Source organism: Meleagris gallopavo, chromosome 1, assembly GCF_000146605.3.
Source record: "Meleagris gallopavo isolate NT-WF06-2002-E0010 breed Aviagen turkey brand Nicholas breeding stock chromosome 1, Turkey_5.1, whole genome shotgun sequence".
NCBI classification, from domain to species: domain Eukaryota; kingdom Metazoa; phylum Chordata; class Aves; order Galliformes; family Phasianidae; genus Meleagris; species Meleagris gallopavo.
In genome coordinates, this window is record NC_015011.2 from 106,127,975 (window position 1) to 106,144,769 (window position 16,795).

The following is a 16,795-nucleotide window of genomic DNA, read 5'->3' on the forward strand; positions in this document are numbered from 1 at the left end:
GCCCAGGAAGTGACGGCGTCCCGGCCCCGCCGCCATGGCGCTGGCGCAGGGCGGTGCTGTGGAGGAGTTCTCGCCGTCGGGCTGTGGGCAGCGCCATCCGTCGTCTCTTCATCTGGGACGAGCACGAAAACGGTAGGTGAGAAGGGGACCTGCCTCAGCGGCCGGGAGCTGCCAGAGGTCATAGGATAGTAGAATATCCCCAACTGGAAGTGACCTACAAGGATCGTCGAGTTTAACTCTGGGCTCCACACAGGACCACCCAAAGTCAAACCCTATGACTGTGAGCAACGTCCAAATGCACCTTGAACTCCGGCAACTTGGGGCCGTGCCCACTGCCCCGGCAAGGGAAACATCGATTACTCCGTTCTTTCCTTTTCCGTAAACAGGGTCTATTCTGAGAGTCTCACCTGGGCTACATCCAAAGAGAAACCTTTCATCCACGCATCCTGCTTCAGGCTGGGAGACACAGTCCCACCTGCTCCATCCTGCAGAGCCTGGGGTCTGTCTGGGTGTGCTTGGAAACAATTTTTTTTTTCTCTAGGAAACTGTACTGCCAAGCATTGATGTGTCTATGGCTTTTACCTGCCCCTAGGTTGAGGGACTTTGATTAGTTCAGCTGCAGATTTCAGTGGTTAAATCCTTCTGTACATCTAACTGCTGGTAGAATCACAGACTCGTGAGTTGAAAGAGACCCTTAAAGGCCATCTAGTCCAACTCCCCTGCAATGAACAGGGACACCTACAGCTACATCAGGTTGTTCAGAGCCCCTCCAGTGTCAACTTGAGTGCCTTCAGGATCAAGGCATCCACCACCACTCTGGGCAACCTGTGCCAGTGCCTCAACACCCTTATTGTAAAAAACTTGTTCTTATCTCCCCTCTTTCAGTTTGAAACCATTCCCCTTGTCCTATCCCAACAGACCCTGTTGCAGAATCTGTGCTCTTCTTTCATACAGCTCCCCTTTAGATACTGAAAGGCTGCTCTTGGATCTCCCTGGAGCCTTCCCTTCTCCATGCTGAACAGTCTCAGTTCTCTCAGCCTGTCCTCATAGGAGAGGTGTTTCATCCCTTAGATCATTTTTGTGGCCCTCCTCTGGACACACTCCACACTCCATATCTCTCCTTTACTGAGGACCCCCCATCTGGACACAGTACTCCAGTTGAGGTCTCACCAATGCAGAGAAGAGGGGCAGCATCACCTCCTCACCCTCCTGGACACGCTTCCTTGGATGCAGCCCAGGTACTCCAGGACTTGGACCAAGGCATAATGACTCTTAATCTGTTGCTGAGATACTGCAGCTGTGAGGAAGGAGTCCGCAACCTTTGGTAAACAGCACAATTGTAAAGAGGCTATTCCTATCTGCATTCTGACCTTCATACCTATCACACGTCTAAAGGTTAATAAAGTTTGTGATTGTTTGTTATGGTGAATATCAGACTCAAGTTTATTGTTCTAGGCAGTCAGTGTGTGATCGTTTAATCTGGCAAGTTAGGCAACAGATGGAGGACAATATGTTTAAAAGCTGGGATAATAGCAGTAGTCACTCTGTTGTCATTGCAAAGCTCCATTTAGAAAGAATTTGTAGAAACATTTAATTATTTTCAAGACAAGAGACATCTAGTCTATTCACAGGGCTTTATTCCACATGAATTACTTCCTGTTTAATTTAGTCTGGATTAAATTTAACACTCACTTACTCTCAATGTGAACATCTATATATACATAAATCACAATCAAGAAATAACTGTGTGTAGAGACAAGTCCTTAGTCCCTCTGTCTGGCCACCTCCTCCTGCCTACCATCCTAACTTCCTTCTTCTTTTGATCTGGGTTCAGCTACAGCCGGATCCTTGTGGAAAGATGTCTGTGCTCTCAGGGAGCTCTGCTTAAACTGAAGCAATCTACAGAACGGGGATCTTGGATACTTCCTTCTGGAGGTGTGCATGACTTAGTTCCTAGTGGCACACCAAATATTTCATTCCATTAACGATACATTACAATTCAAACACCTGTTTCACTGGTGAGATGGCAAAGACTGTAAAATAAAATAAACTGGACAAAACCCGACTTGCAATTAGCTTGCAGTTGACTTTAAGCAATAAATTGATTGTACACCTTCCACCTGCACAGTGACCGCAGAACTAATTCAACACACAGCAGCAGCAAAGGAGAGCTCATGAGCAAACATGAAAAGAGTTATCCTAAGAGAATTTATATTGCTCAAGTGCTTTCATAAAGGTTAGGCCTAAATAAAATTCACATTTATGTTGCTTAGAGAGTGGCTGCTCAACCTCAGAGGTTTTGGATGGTGAAGTTTAGGGTGGCTGGAAAAAGGCACCAGAATGACACTTCCTTTAAGAGGAAGAAGATGACAAAGGAATTCCAGAGCTGTCCCCAAATTAAAAATAAACAGATAAACTATGCCAATAGATAGCCAGGATGACAAAAGAACAGTCAGTACTGGGTTTATTGAGAACAAATCATGTGACACCAGCCTAATGGATCTCTCTGTGACAAGATAACCAGTCCTGTCCACGTCCTTCTCTCCTGTGTATTAGCACAGGCATCAAGAAGAAAACCCTCTTCCTTTGTTTCACTACCTTGCAGTGCTATCAGAAAACAGGGCTTTAGCCTTTTCATTTTATGAGGATGTCCTTCTAAATTTCTGCTTGGTATATATACACAGTAATCCAAGCCAAAGCATCAATAGGTTATGGGACACCTTTTCCCCATTAGAGGTAAAAAGTTTTTCTCCCATCGTCTATGAAGGGATAGCAGATTTCAACTATGTAACAGCTTCAAAGCTGGTACAAAGGAACACTGATTTGTAACTTTCCAGAAGATAAAAATAAAAACTCCATCCGTTCGCTCAGGCTGCAAACCTTTAAGCTGTGTTTTAACATTTTTATACAAAAGTGGTGCAGTGCTGTAGTTGGCTTAAGCCAATCTGAAATGGCATCTTGCTGAAGGAAGCTTGCTATCCCCTCTTTCATATTGGTGCTGGCGTTCACATGGTTGAAGAGTAACTGAATCAGCTCAATGATCTCACTTTTAAAAAAGAAAAAAAAAAAAACAAAAACGAACAACAGAAAGCCAAAGCACCACTCCCTTATTAGCATGCAGACAGACTTTAAGCTGGCCTGAGTTACCACTGATGTCAACAGACGGGGGGGTAGAAAGGAAATCACCTCTGAAGAAGGTGGTGAAAGGGGCACAGTTACACATGGCAGCAGATGCAGTGAACTCAGCGTATGGAATTCCTTGCTGATCTCATTTACAGCATAACTGCTCACTTAAAGAACAGTGACAGAGTAACAGAATGCATGCTGTATTTCATGGGATCTAGTAAGAAAATTATGGTTTCAGGGCTTTAAGGAGGCTTTCCAAAGGGTTTTTGACATGTCTGATTTGAAATTACATGCCAAAAATACAGATTGGGCCAAACACTCCTCTCCCAAATGCTATATTTAAAGCAAGTGCAAAATAATAGAACTGACTAATGATCCAGCTTGGAGGATTTTTTGCAAGGAAAAATAATATGCTTTTCCTAACTGCTTTCTTAGGAACCACTGAACTATTTTTGTTAACTTTGTTAACAAAAAAATTGTTCCTTTGTAAGGATATAATACAAAGCCTGAATTCAGGCTTTAAGTGAGAAGGATTAAATGGCATCAGTTGTATGTATATCTCATTAGCAAGTCTGTTTATAACATCAGAGAGCTTGAAAAAGCATCAAAACACAATAAAAATTATTAAAAATAAAGATCACATTAGTGTAAGCAATGAATAGGAGTTGTTTCTGTGGTGCTAAGAATGCCTAGTTTTACATCTTCTTTCTGAAACCCCAGAGAACAAAAAAGGTGTTCTGCATGACTTCCTCAAGCTGGATCTTGCTCTGCCTCTTGGCACACACCATCATTTTTCAGGTACGTTTTTCCCTGCTGCTGGCTGTGCTGCAGGGCACCATCTCCTAGGTCATCATCAAAGGGTTTCTTTGTCAGCCAGGCAAGCTGGCTCCTTCATCCTCTGCAAAGCCAGAGCCAGGCCGCTCCCACTGACATCCACAACGGTCCCGTGCCAGACCCGCAGCGATGCGTTGCGCTGCTCTCCGTATCCCAGCAGACTCACGCCAGCTCGCCTTATCTGATATTCTGGCTCCATGAGAACGAGTCCCTCATGACTCAGTCCACCTCATGCCTGATGTGCAAGGGAAGGAGTTGTTTTTCAAGCCGGGTCTCACATACTCTTCGCTTCTCAGAGCTATCTACTGGGAAGCACGGAATACATACGCGTTCAAGGCACCCCCTGTGGGTTCTGCTGGAAATAGCACTCGTGTGGGTGTGAAAGTAACTTCAGAATGACGGTGGAACTAAGGCAGAAACTAAAAACTAGTTTTCCAAACCGAATAGTTTTAGATACATTCATTAGAGTAAAAATAACATAACATAACATGCATAAATTGGCATCAAACTCACAGGGAAAACAAAAAGCTGTTTTCAACAACGTTCATTGAGATCGGTATTTTATTTTGCTTTCGATATGCTAAGCTTGGAGTGCTAATGTAACACCAAAATGTTAACATAAAATTTGAAAAAAAAAACCCTCCGAAAAAATCCATTGTCACAAACTATTGCCTAATAAGTACAATGAGGCTAATACAGCCTTTGTATCCAAACCACAGATGAATGCAAACTCTAAATTCAATGAAGGAGAAAGTTTCGCTTTTTAACTTCCTAAAGGCCTTTGTGTGTGTGAGTGCTAACACTGAATAGTAATGAATCATCATAGAATCATAGAATCATAGAATCATAGAATCATAGAACGGCCTGGGTTGAAAAGGATCACAAGGATCATCTAGTTTCAACCCCCCTGCTATGTGCAGGGTCTCTACCAGACCAAGCTGCCCAGAGCCACATCCAGCCTGGCCTTGAATGCCTTCAGGGATGGGGCATCCACAGCCTCCTTGGGCAACCTGTTCCAGTGCATCACCACCCTCTGAGTGAAGAACTTCTTTTTAATATCTAACCTAAACCTTCCCTGTCTCAGTTTAAAACCATTCCCCCTTGTCCTATCACTACCCACCCTCGTAAACAGCCATTCCCCTTCCTGTTTAATACACTCTCTTCAAGTACTGGAAGGCCACAGTGAGGCTTCCATGGAACCTTCTCTTCTCCAAGCTAAACAATCAACCTTCCTTCTTAGAGGATGTGCTCCAGCCCTCTGTTGATCTTAGTGGCCCTCCTCTGGACCCACTCCAAGAGCTCCACATTCTTCCTGCACCAGGGGCAACAGTGGGATAAGGCTTTCCGGTGTAACACTAAGCAGCATGAGAACAATTGCTTTAAGATATGATTTTCAAAATAAGTTGCCATTAAAAATGATCAACCTTCTGTGTCTGACCCCACTGTTGATTTTTGTCTTCCAAAATACATTTGATGGGCTTACATATATCCTGCCCTTCAAGTGTGGTTCTATAGCTCAAAACCGTGCATGCTTAAACCTGTCATAGGAAAGCCCAGGTCCTGAATAGGCTTTGTGTAAATTAGCCCTGATACCTGCAACGCAGCAAACTCCAAATCAGGCAGGCATAGGCAACTGCCCAAAGGAGTAAATTGTTGGATAAAGGATTAGAGGCTTTTGGTAAACGATTATAAAAGATCTGCATTTTGGTTGACTAATACTTTCCATTATAAAGGATTCTTTCTTTGGGAAGCATTAACACCTCTGTTGTTTGTTGCAGGCCTTTGATATTTAGCAGGGGAAATCCCAGAGGCTATAGTGGTGCCTATTCTTTGCCCAGAGACACGTGAGTCAGTTTTACCTGTATTGTAAAAAATTAAAAATGTTGGGTCTCTGATTCATGCACAAAGGCAGATTAAAATCAGGTTACCTCCCACATCTGTCTGGTCTGCACCCTCCGCAAAGATGGCTCAACTGCTCTTGAAACATCAGCTGAATTGCCACAAATTACAGCCAGGCATATTTAATAATACTAAAAGGCGAGCACGAAGATCTCATAGCTGCTTGCAGAGCAGAAACTTTCCAGGCAGTAACAAGGTGGATGGCTGTGGGAGGAAATTTTTACTGCCACCATTTTAAATCTGCCTGTATGGGTGACAGAGACCTTACGCTGCTTTTCACTCTCTTGCCAAGATGGTCTAACATTGCAGACAGCCTGCTCTGGGTGGTTAGATTGAAGCAGCAGTGAGCACTGCCCTCTGAACATGGACACACGCTGTCAGAGACATGAGTTCAGGCTCTCTCTGGCAAAATCCTCTCCCATTCATAGTGGCAATGTCACAAACAGCATAAAGCCTTCTGCTGGCTCTCCCTCTGCACTCTTTGGAACAGCAAATGCAGCAGGAACTGCACCCAGCTCCCTCAGAGCATGAGGAAGTAGAAGGAATAGTTCATGTACGAGCATAAAAAGCCCTATTCTGTGAGGCCACCACTTCATCCCCTCCTACCAGCCAGTGTGGGAGCCTGTGCTCTTCCAGCTGTGTGGTTGAGAGGGAAGGAGTCTTATCCCTTCCTCCAGCCTAGCACACGGGCCTAGCCTGTCCTCATAGTCCTCACCTGCAACAGCTGCAGGCAGTTAAGGGTCCGTTCAGCAAAGACAGTTTTCTACAGAAGATGCACAGTGCAAATCCTCCCAGATAAAAGTGTGCCAGAATCCCTGACTGCTTTGTAGTTACATGGCAAGCTCACCTCGATTTTTGTTCAAACTATTTCCAGCCTGTTTGATATTCTGTTCTTGTTGGCTGGGGACTCAACAAATGCAGGTTTGTTCAGGTAAGGAAACGAGCATTCAGGAAGCCATGGTAATCATACCATCCACCATGTTATGAAGGGCCTTGCCTTGAAAGCTCCTGTTTGCAGGCAGCAGAGCAATCCACTCCCAGAGATTACCTTTGGCTCCTCAAGGGACGCTGGCTTGTAATAACTAATATACTGTCAATCAGTCTTCAATCAATTCAGACTGAATACTATCCCCTCATGTAGTATAGAAATCTCTGGTATAGAAATCTCTGGTCCATCAAGAATGTTTTCCCCAGTACCTTGTGTCCATGGCTGAAGTTGTGTGTAAAGTGCTTCCACTGTTGAGGTGTCTTTTACAAGAGTTGTCATCTTCTCTTCCACAACTATTCTGTCTTATTGAAGACTTATTTATTATCATCTCGTTATCAGGAGGCTGACCTAAACCTGGGATTGCATTATATATTATATATTGCTAAATTTAAACTCATGTGACCCTCACCTTCTTTGTTAAACCTAAAGGAATAGAATAGAACATACTGAAAATACAAGCTACAGACATAGTATTTATGGAAGAAAATAAGAATAAGCTCTCATTAGATTGCCAAAATTGAAATTGTCAGCAATTAAAAGCTGAATCAGATTGCTATTTATTATATCGTATTAAAACAAAAAATGCTCAATGTGAAGAGAACTGACTGCAGCAGGATTCCAATAAGCTCATCAAATACACGACTGAACAGAAAATAAGAGACACCTATTTGTAATTACATCTTATTTACTGAGTTTTCTTATGCCAAAATGGAGAGTACAGCTTGTTTGTACTATAGAAGCTTTTGATATATTTATGCAGTTTCTTTCCTCAGTAGATATAATTAAAAGGTCAGTAAATGTTTTTAAAAGAATCTCAAATTGCAAGATTTTCCCAATAGTAAAAGCTACAAAAACAAGGAGATTTAAACCACCTTTACGTTAGGTTTTCCATAATGACAGCAAAATCTAACAAGTGAATTGTTTCACAGTGTTTCACAGTCTGTCTAAAGCTGGGCCAAGCTTCAGACAGCCTTTAATTCAATATCTGAATCTCTTACACAAAACCTAAAAAGAGAAAATAAGAGTTACTTTATGATTTGAACAAGAATCAGTTGGTAACATACCTGAAACAGAACGACTGCTGAGTTTATTTGCTTTTCAGAGATGTAGGGTCAATGTATAACTCCAGGAGAAGTATTTCTGAGATGCGGCATTTAGATTTTAGAATACCATTACTCTCAGAAAGAAATGGTGTTAGAGTCATTTACTCCTTTGTTAAAAAGGGTAAAACCACACTATCTAGCTAAAAAACCTTACTGAAGTTAGCTTCCTAAAAAGTTTAAAATACACTAGTTTTAGGCAAGCTTATCTGATTAAGGAACCCCAGTGAACATATACATTTCTGCATGACCTTCAGCACTGAAGATGTATGAAATATACTCAGTTTACAGTGAACATAACTTGGAAAGTAGAAACAGCCAAGAAGCGTGCACAAGCTATTACAGCTAAAGCTGTATTTTTAATGTAAAGCTGCATTAATTTTAATCAGACTCACCTGTCTAAAAGTGATGTAACTTTTACATACTTGATAGTTTCTCTATTTTCAGGTTACACATTGGGTCTATGAGTACAGCACCAACCTGAGGAGAAAGTTAATATTATATATTAATCCAATGTTTTGAGTTTTAGATTAAGATTGGCATGTTGTCACACATATATATATATAGGTAAGGATGAATCAGGTATTTGCATAAGGCTTGCAAAAGTCCTAGAAATATGTGCAAATATATGATTTGATGGAAAAACGAAAGATTTCTTTCATTCACATGAAACTAAACACATGTAAATGTGAAGCTTTAGGATCATTTAGAGCAATATATTTTATTCTGCTATTTAATATACTCACCACATGTGCTCTCTTGTAGTGCTGTCTCCAAGTTTGTAAAGTCCATGAAGTAAAACCACATCCTTCAACATCACAGCTGTAGGCATCTGAATCACCGTGCGTTTCAACACGTTTATGCAGATCACAGGCATTCTTAAAACTCAAAACAAAGTAAAACAAATAACAGATAGGATAGTACAGAGAAGTACTCTTGTGGTTAATGTTTAGGACTGGGAGGTAGTAATTTTTGGCTCTGAAAATGACAAGTGAAAGCGGAATATCTGGAAATCATTCCTCTAACTCAGTTTTTCCATCTGCAAAAAGGGGATAATACAGACACCTCTTTGATGTGCTTTCTATTTCATTTTCCATTCCCTCTTTCTTCCCACACATCCATACCTTGCCCGAATCTAGGAGATTTTTCCACAGCCATGTTGCAAGGCATCATCATCTCTGTTCACATAAAGAATATTCTTCTCCACTACTTAGCAGTCATTTCATTATTTTTGGTCTAGAAATTCAGATTATTTCCTTGTGTTCTCCCACGATGTGAACATAAAAGTACTTAAATATTTGTTCACTTTATCCCACTCTCAACATACAAAGATAAGATCACTCATTTTCTCTGGCAGAAGTTATACATAAAAAGTTACACATACGCTTACATGTGCAATCTGGTCTATCACATCACAGTGCTACTTTTTTTGGTTGGTTGGTTATAATTTCTCTGCTCTTTGGCATCATATTGTGAAAGCAAAAAAGAAGCCACCATAGAAAAGTCAGCAACCAAGACTTTAAATGTTACACCGAACCTGTGACAGAAAAATAATTCAAAAGAGAAGACTGAGATTCTCTGAACAAATGGCCAACAGTCATTTGGAATGGCAAAACCCACAGTTTCAGGCACTACTGCTACACATCTCGTCCTGATGAACACTTTATATTGCACAAAGTCTTATCAAGAAAAGTAACCTTTAATAAATCAATCCTACTTCACCACTGAACTACATTTCAACATATGAAGGCAAATGAACAGCAGATAAATCTATTAGATTTCTGAATTGAACAGCTGACTATTTTAGCACTTGCAAAGTTTTCTTATCCTTATGAACTCCTATGTAAGACACTAACTCAGGGTTAGCTGAGGGTATCATTACAAGCCTTGCATTTTCTTATCTGCTGTCCCAGAGGTGAGAATGGAAAGGACGTTTATTACAGCGTCGGAATCAGATGCGTGTTTCCAGTGAGAAGGCATTTGTGCATGCCGTATTACAAAGAGGATATGTTATAGAGTTAGCTACAGGAAGAAACTTTCAGTTCTGCAACACAACTTCATCAGGATACTCCGTCCATATGACAGAAATATATATGTATATTAAAAGCTCGTATTAAAAAGTAACATTCTAGTAATTTGGGAATCAAATGTACAGAGAAAGAAATGAGGTAAAATTGGAACGCAGATACAATAGAGAGAATAGTTGAATAACAGGCAGTTTTATAATCTTTTACATGCATATATAATCTTATGGTGTTTGAAGTTACTTTCCAAAAAGGTAAGGGAAAGAGGCGTAGAGGATCACATTTCACTCTCTAGGCTCTAACAAAAGGATGATTATAGTCTTGCCTTTAGCACTTTGGGAGAATTCCTAAAAGGTGCATGTTGTCTGGAGGCCTTCTGACAGACAAGCACTGGCAAATCTACTTTTAATGTTTAAAGCATCACCACTCTTTTATAAGGTGGCAGAAGGAGTATGTGTCTGTCCTCCGCCTCCCCGTTTCACATTCGGATATTTTTGCTTAAGGCATAATAATGGTAGGTGGTTGCTAAGCTGACAGACTTTGAACTGCACTGGCTGAGGCACAGGTTGGCTCTGCTGACTATGAAACAGGGGAGAACCTCTGGCAGGTTGGCAGGCAGGACTGTAACATTTTAAGCTGAACAAGTGCTTGCTTTGCTGCAAATGAATCGGGAACTTGATGAATGTCATAGGAAGAGTCTCAGTAAAGAAGTTTGGGATTTAGATAAAGTCTGTTATATGTAAGACTTTGAAACATTGCCTTATTTTATAATTAGATCAATGCTTAACAGGTGGCCAGAGAAAAACATGCAGTTGAAGTGGTCGCGTGAAAAAAATGAAGGACTTGTTCTAACTACTCTCGAATTATTCCTTGCATAGACACTATTCTTCATCATTTATCTTAAACTAGGAGGAATTTTTTTTTTTCCTTTCTAAAATAAGTAGCTTCTTTTGAAAAATTAGTCTGGAATTACTTAATATAATAATAACATTATTATATATTAATAACTTATTTATTTTATTGTAATAATAACTTAAAACTGAATCAGTGATGTTCACCAGTCTCTTGAAATGGCAGTATCTGACAGCTTACCTAGTTGCCTGACATGTAAATGTTTCCACGTAGGAGCAATTTCAGAATACCTGCAGCATTTGCGTTCACATTAACAACTTATTTCACACTTATTTCTTAGAGGTAAGCAAACACTTTTAAAGGAAATTTCAATAATTATCTATTACCAGAAAGCTATTACAAAATTCCTGTGTAAGAATCTGAAAATGCCATGTCTGCATTGGCAATCTGCACTGGCATATGTATGCTGCCAGAATTTGTAAAGAAAGCTGAATCATGAACTGAGAAAGTAACTGGCTCCAATGTCTGAAGGGATTTAGGTCGTGCTTACAGTTGGATCAAGAATTGCTTCACAGCTTCCTCAGCCAAGTTCACGTTGTAGCTGGTTCGCGGTGGCTTACCAGGACGTGACACAGCAACACCTCATCCTTCTTCCTAGGTCTAACAACCCTGTCATTTTCCCTGGCTGTACAAGCAGAACACAGTCTGAGTTACCAGGGAACGAGGTTAGCCAGGCTCCTTGTACAGTTCACAAAGGTTTAGATATAGCCAGAGGGAGCAGAAACAAACAGTTCCATTAATCGCACGCTTTATTTTCTATATCAACTCTATTTTAAAATGTTATGTTTTAATTTAAAAGAAAAACCTCAGCATATTTCAACTGCTTCATTAGCTAATAAAATTAATAAAAAGTATTTCTTTCTAATTTCTAGCTAAAGGAATAAAACAGGAAACAAAGAAAAAATCATTCCATTTTACAATATAAAATATAAAAATTAAGATATCTTAAATCAGATGCATGTCAAGTACAAAAGCATTTAAATGCAAATTAAATGCTTCATCCTGGTAGCTCACAGCAAGCACCAAATTAAATGCATACTTGTTAAACATCAATGCACTGATTTGCAGACTGAAAAACTATGTTTTCTTTATGAATGCAGCTAGAAAGTAGAATCTACTGTGACTGAGCAAGTCTGCACAAAGCTATTTTATGTTTATACAACCTAAATAACTGGTACCCAGGTCTGTCTACATGGTTCAAGTATTCTTGTTCCCAAAGCAAAGACCCACCCACCTTTTGGCTTCTGCATTTCCTGTATGTCCAAGAGCAATATCACGTTTCCTTGTGCTTAGATGCTGCAGGATTCTTTCCCAGCAAGTCATAGCTGTTGTAGTATAACTTGTGGGAATAATATGGGGACCTTGGAGAGATTGTGGTTAGGTCAGTGAAGGACTGTTCCATTTGAGTGAAGCTGACTATGTGCTGCAAAGCGAGCAGAGTTGCAGCCCAAGCTAAGGCACGGCTTTGGCTTTAACCATTCTGCCAGTTAGGAAAGCAAGTAAACAAAGATGCAAATGAAGAACAAGCATCTGTTGAGAGAACTACTGCAAAATAGAAAAGCTCACATTGAAAAACCCCTTAAGCTTCTAGATCAGAAAGAATGGAAAAAGGAGCTCCTATGCTTCAAGGGACTGGCAGTGAAATTCTTACTTTCCATTGTTTGTAACTCAGTTGCCCTAGTTCTGTCTATTAATTTTCTTACTTGATATAACAATACCTTAATAACTGTGGTTTATCAAAAGCTCTTCTATATAAGGCAACCTTGAGAAAACCATGGTTTACTTTAAAAAACTTATCTTGTCCCTTCATGTGATCACGTAGCAGCCTTTCATGGGCAAAATGCTTGTGACACTTCTGGCAAACATTTGTTCCGAATTTAAACATGCAGAAATTGTTTAGTGGCAATACAAATAACTTATAAAAGATATATTAACTAATAACCCGTAGCCGTCAGTTTTGTGAATAAACCATCACCACATTTAGACTGTTTCAGTATTCTTTTTCATTATGAATACTTTTCAGAAGAAAAAACTTAGTTGAGGCTTAATGAAAAGGATTGTTTATCAGCAACTTAATTTCATTCTCAGATAACAATCTGTTCAGAACACTAACAGCTTGAAATTCGAGTCAATTCTTCTTTAATTACCCAGAGTTCTTTTGCTTTCCATCACCAAAGTACCCGCAACTTCTAAACATATTCCAACTAGTTAAAAACAGAAAAAACAGATACCTCTCCCTTTCTCTTTAGCACCCAGGAAAGTGTGCCGATCAGTAGACAGCTGACTGAGGTAGTGAGTGTTCTGGTGGAGAAAATACTTACTGAAAAAAGAAGAGAAAAAGATGTCTTTTGATCTGAAAGTAGTTAAAAGGTCATTAGGATTATTTGCAGAGATTTTGTAATCCCGAGCCTAGCTCTAGTGGAGGTTCTCACTTCAATAATCCTCCACAGATAGGACATACAGCAACTTCCACTTGCATGTGGGTTCATAAGAGATCCCATAGCTTGTGCTTCCTTTTAAATATTCCTAAGTAGTCTAAAGAAAGAAAAAAAAAAATAGCTGCACATAAGTACCATACTATTTATTACATAGAAATAACAAAAGTTATTACATATTTACGCTTTATTGTAACATTTTTAGAAACCCAAAGTAAAACCTTTCCTGGAAAAAAAAATACAGACTGTCAGAAACATAATGTGACACTTAACCACACAAATATCTATGCCAAAGTCAGATTACTTGTCAGTAGTCAGAACTGACTTCAAGATATGTTGTCTGTGTGTCCTTCTTAGGAAAATTTTAGCTTTGAATTTGCAGAGGGCATGCTTTATACTTTTCACCCTCACGTGTCAAAGCTTTTTACTCCACCCATATGTTCATATAGTAGAAGAACAAAATTCATTACAATTTCTGTTGTTCCTCCAGCAGAAAAACAAGAGAACAAGATGGGGTAGTGAATAGATGTCAAATAACTGCTTACTGACCTCTTTTTTGTTTGTTTGTTTTATCTTCATATTTTCTGTCTTTACATACCCATTTACGTAGTGGCGAGCCAAAAGCAATCAGCTATCCACCAGACAATCCTTGTGCATCCTCAGATCTCTTGAACTGGGAACAGTCTGAATATAGAACAAGGCTTAAGAGCACAATCCTACGACACTGGCTACCAACATGTGACACATAAGGGCCTAGTAGGTTAATGTGCTACTATAAATGAAGCTCAAGAAGTACTTTCAGCAGAAAACATCAGAAGGATGTAAAGGAATACCCTACCACATCACATAAGGAAAAGCAACCACATCTACCTAGCAAAGATAACAGCCATGCAGAAAATCATTTTTTTAGGGAGGTGAAATAATAGCCTGGACCCAAAGTCTTGAGATAAGAGACTAAATTCAAATTCAGGAATCAGAATTAAGAAAACACGAGATATTCTTTTGCGGATGATGCATGAAAACGGTCATAAGAGAGTCAAACTCAGTGATAGATTGGATATCTTTAGGTCTCAGAAATTAAAACCAAAATAACTTAGGACTCACCTAGTTAATTCAACCAAGTAGATGCATTTCTATCACTTATGGGGGCTTTCCCTCCACAGTATAATAGGGCTAAAAACAATCCACATCCACACTAACTTCCTGGAAAGGACTTCTGAGTTTCAGATTGACGTGCTGAGTGAAGGGATGGAGCACTAGACTCCTCATCAAAGATAAAGGAAATCCTAAAACTTCACCTTGCCAACAATGAGGAAATAAGATCATTACTGGACATTCAACAGCATGTTGGAATCATAATGTTCAGTGTCACAGATGTGGTATTTTCTCTCCTCTAAGTACTACAGATTCTACACTGTAGTACATTCTACGTCAGGCTATTAGAGAGAGTTCCCCTGCCAAAAAAAAAAAAAAAAGAAAAAAAAGAAAAAAGAAAAAAAAAAGTAGCATCTGTCATCAGTTGATCTCAATATAGAAAGGAAACAAATTGATACCGCCTTACATCTGCTGACTGGATTTTGCCATCACTGCAGTGAATACTTAATTCAAAATGTAACTTTAACCTATAAATTGAAAAGATCTGGGGGGATCACAAAGAGGATTCCAATCAAATCTGAACTTTATTGACACAATACAGAATGAAATCTGTTCCAGAAACAGAGTCCAACAAATCGTCTCATTATTCTTCAGCACAAAGTCTTCTTGAGAGGTTCTGCCCACCCACCGTGTGAATCTGAAGCTGAATGGCAGGTACATCAAATCGCAGCCCATACTTCAGCCCTTACTCAAACAATAAAGGCATCTGCTATGAAAGACTGTCAATGGAATGCAGCTTCTACAACAGAGCCAAGGGCAGAACATCAGCTTTGAAGCCACGACAGTAATTTCAACACAAGAGGTAGGCTAGCAACACAGACAACATAATAAAAATGCTCTTTCTCACCACAGAGTTGAGAAAAACTAGAATGGCAACAGGTGTTCTTCTCTTGATTTGAAGGAAAGAGATGATGGAAAGCAGTGAGTAAGCTCACCATCAAAGATTAACGTGAGGGAAATATTCATGGTCCTGACCGGTAGGATACAAATGAAAAGTCTGTTTGAATGGCACAAACCAAGACTCACAGGATGAATTATGGAGAAACCCAGCCTTGTTCAGTGATGACCTTTCTCAGCTGCAACTAATTGGGAGCTGATGCATTCAGTCCCTTGGGTGATGAACTATGCTACCTAAACCATAGGTCCTATATAACAAAAGTGTTTCCACAACTATTTAAGATAGATGAAAAAATATCTGAAGATCTCGCAAGTTCTTATGTAATATTTACTATGAAGTTAATAGGAAATGCTGCAGAGAAAGTTTTTTTTTCAAAATTGAGGGTTTTTTTCAAATGAACTGCCTTTCCAGTGGCAATGAAGGGCGTTCTTCTGAACTGTAACAGTTTTTTCCTCAGTAGCATAAGCATGATGAGCAACAGGTTGATAGAATCACTCTGGAGAAGTATCCTAAAAAAACAACAGGAAGCATGGAGAAGACAAGAGAGTTTTGGCAGGAAATCAACTGACAGGAGCACAGAATGAAGTGTTTTCAGAAACCAAAGAGACACCAGTAAATGTTGCAGTAACATTTAATTAACTCTCCCCAACCCAAAGAAAATTACATCAATTACAAAAATGTAGAATATTCTGCAGTATCCCACATAAACCAGGCCCTGAATTTAGACCTACCATCAAGTAGCTGAAGTCTGTCTGGACTAATTGAGGGAACGCTACCTGTTCTTTGGGGGAAACGTGTTAAGACACTTCTTTTTTTGGCGTATTTTCATCTTCTCCCCTTCCTTCACTTCTGCCTGCTCCTGCTCACCAGGAAGCTACGAGGGCAACAGAAAGAGGAAGGCCACACAATTATTAGACTGCGTTAATGCTAGAGACACAGCACTCCACCAGCCAGTTGTTACATGAAAGGGGGATTAAATCTTAAATAGCCTCTGCCTCACCCCCCAAAAATCCACAGCTGTAGTGAAAGTATGCTGGATACTGCACCTTCTTCCAGTTGTATAGGGTGTTGTTCAACTGCATACTGTCATCAGTGGCAATTTAAAGTAACTCTCTAATTTCCTAATAATGTAACCCCTTAACCTCTGCTGCACTAGCCCAAATTTTTAAAGCAACACATTGAACTGGGACAAGGAATTGATCTGGCTTTAACAGTATCTGTTTCATCAGAATTGATCTGGCTTTAACACTGGCCAAGGGAAATGGGAAACAAATGAAACTCCCTGAGCTGATATTGCCACTGCAGATAATGTATAGTTGATTCAAATCTAAACAGTTTTATCTTTTTAAGATGACTATATAAATTACAAAAACTGTGTATTATGCTTGTAAGCATCCTAATCTTAGGAGACTATATTAAACTAA

At 39.8% G+C, this 16,795-nt stretch overlaps 1 long non-coding RNA gene across 1 annotated transcript; it reads left to right on the forward strand.

Annotated features, from left to right (window-relative positions):
• The first annotated feature begins 20 nt into the window (after nt 1-20).
• LOC104914414 lies at nt 21-499 on the forward strand. Its single transcript, XR_796006.3, has 2 exons — nt 21-280; nt 387-499. It is a non-coding gene; the product is annotated as an uncharacterized LOC104914414 (long non-coding RNA).
• The last annotated feature ends 16,296 nt before the right edge of the window (nt 500-16,795 follow it).